The 2,812-nt window shown below is 45.3% G+C and overlaps 1 pseudogene; it reads right to left on the minus strand.

The window, feature by feature from the left end:
• LOC112074686 (muscle, skeletal receptor tyrosine protein kinase-like) overlaps window positions 1-2,812 on the minus strand; it is an 84,141-nt pseudogene that overhangs the window by 18,798 nt on the left and 62,531 nt on the right.

A 2,812-nucleotide genomic window follows, 5' to 3' on the forward strand; every position in this document is an offset into this window, starting at 1 on the left:
ACAGTAAGTTAGGGCTAAGGTTAGAGGTACAGTAAGTTAGGGCTAAGGTTAGAGGTACAGTAAGTTAGGGCTAAGGTTAGAGGTACAGTAAGTTAGGGCTAAGGTACAGTAAGTTAGGGCTAAGGTACAGTAAGTTAGGGCTAAGGTTAGAGGTACAGTAAGTTAGGGCTAAGGTTAGAGGTACAGTAAGTTAGGGCTAAGGTTAGAGGTACAGTAAGTTATGGCTAAGGTTAGGCCCATAGGGCTCTGGAAAATGTATTGCACTAAATGGAATAGGGTTCGATTTGGGACACAGCATGTTTCAGTATCTCTTACCGACAAAGGGGATGGGTGTGCAGGATCCTGGTGTTGTGTGTTGTGAGGGCAGAGCCATACAGTCAGGCAGGGGGATAGAGAGGCCGGAGGGGCCGGAGGAGCCAGAGGAGTACAGGCCTTTATGGGAGTTCCCTACCATCAGGGGCCACTCCTTATGACAGTAGAGCTCCTTCACTGCCAGACAGTGCTCCCTGGAGTAACACAGTAGAGAAACAGCAACCAACACTGTTGATGCTGTCATTGTTGGCTGTGGCCAGAAGATCCCAAACCCAAAACCCATATGTGTGTTTTACGTAGGCCCTGGACTGTACTATTTCTTTACCTTACTGTGCTAGAGAAACGTCATCCAATATTCACCGATAATCAAACATGGAAGACAACACACTGCATCCAMCCATGACAACATGGAACAGACGATCCCAAAGCCGACAGCCATATGTGTGCAGTACGTGGGCTATGTGCTATACACAAGGATGACTTTCCTAGATCATGAGGCAGTTACATTGGGATGCATTTCTACTGCAATGTTATTGAATTAGCGTGCTGTCTATGACACACATTTGTGTACACTTCCTGTAGGGTTGCATGCAGATTGGTCTAGGAACAGGTCCCAGGCCAGAGGGATTACCTGCAGATTGGTTTAGGTGCAGGACCCAGGCCAGAGGGATTACCTGCAGATTGGTTTAGGGACAGGTCCCAGGCCAGAGGGATTACCTGCAGATTGGTTTAGGTGCAGGACCCAGGCCAGAAGGATTACCTGCAGATTGGTTTAGGTGCAGGACCCAGGCCAGAAGGGATTACCTGCAGATTGGTTTAGGGACAGGTCCCAGGCCAGAGGGGATGCAGTCCTGGAAGGAGAGATGACAGAGCAGGGAGTGGGCGGCAGGGCTACAGAGCATGCCCAGTCTGTCCAGATCGGCCCAGGCGCTCTGAGCCATGAACTCCTGTGTGTCCTCGGGGTCGTTGAGGGAGGAGTTAAAGAAGACCAGGGCATCGCTCCTTAACATGTCCCGACACACGTTACCACGGTACGCACCACAATAACCCGCACTGCCTTTATACAGTCTGTAACATAGAAACAACATGTTATACAATACCCCAGAGACCTCCTATACAGCCTGTAACATATTATATACTACAATACCCCAGAGACCTCCTATACAGCCTGTAACATATTATATACTNGTGACAGGTTACACAGCTCCTTATAGGTCCTTCAGACACTCTCAAGTCATTGGTAAAGGGGTGACAGGTTACACAGCTCCCTATATGTCCTACGACATTAGCGTGCTGCAGAGATTGTTGTCCTTTTGTCCTTCTGGAAGGTTCTCCCATCTCCACAAATGAACTCTGGAGCTCTGTTAGAGTGACCATCGGGGTCTTGGGCAACTCCCTGACTACGGACCTTCAATTGAATTTACCACTGGTGGACTCTGATCAAGTTGAATTCTATGGCACGTTATTTAAGTTTCAGTCATTGTTGCCAGAATGATGCAAATGTGGAAAAAGTCAAGGAGTCTGAAAACTTTGTTAATGCACTGTATATAGGAACGACATCAGGAGGCAAAATATTATTTATTTCCACACTATTCATATATACATTAAATCTGTTTTTGGTTTGGGTAGAGTGAAGAAACCTACATATTCAGATATACAGTTGAATCAGATCTTTAGAAAGAAGCACAGTGTCTTTCTGAGATGCAGAGTAGGTGAACGGATGATCTATGAATGTGTGGTTCCTACCGTGAAGCATGGAGGAGGAGGGGTGATGGTGTGGGGATGCTTTGCTGGTGACACTGGCAGTGATTTATTTAGAATTCAAGGCAAACTTAACCAGTATGGCTACCACAGCATTCTACTGTGATACACCATCCCTTCTGGTTTGCGCTTAGTGGGACTATCATTTGTTTTTCAACAGGATAATGACCCAACACACACCTCCAGGTTGTGTAAGGGCTATTAGACCAAGAAGGTGGGTGATGGAGTGCCGCATCAGATGACCTGGACTCCACAATCACCCAACTTCAACCCAATCGACCTGAAACCATTTGAGATGGTTTGGAATGAGTTGGACCGCAGAGTGAAGGTAAAGCAGCCAACAAGTGCTCAGCATATGTGGGAACTCCTTCCAGACTGTTGGAAAAGCATTCCAGGTGAACCTGGTTGAGATAATGCCAAGAGTGTGCAAAGCTGTCATCAAGGCAAAGGGTGGCTACTTTGAAGAATCTCAAAAAAACAATATATTTTGTTTTGTTTAAGACTGTTTTTGGTTACTACATGATTCCATATGTGTTATACAGTGGGGAGAACAAGTATTTGATACACTGCCGATTTTGCAGGTTTTCCTACTTACAAAGCATGTAGAGGTCTGTAATTTTTATCATAGGTAAACTTCAACTGTGAGAGACGGAATCTAAAACAAAAATCCAGAAAATCACATTGTATGATTTTTAAGTAATTAATTTGCATTTTATTGCATGACATAAGTATTTGATCA

Source organism: Salvelinus sp. IW2-2015, unplaced genomic scaffold, assembly GCF_002910315.2.
Source record: "Salvelinus sp. IW2-2015 unplaced genomic scaffold, ASM291031v2 Un_scaffold2759, whole genome shotgun sequence".
NCBI classification, from domain to species: Eukaryota; Metazoa; Chordata; class Actinopteri; order Salmoniformes; family Salmonidae; genus Salvelinus; species Salvelinus sp. IW2-2015.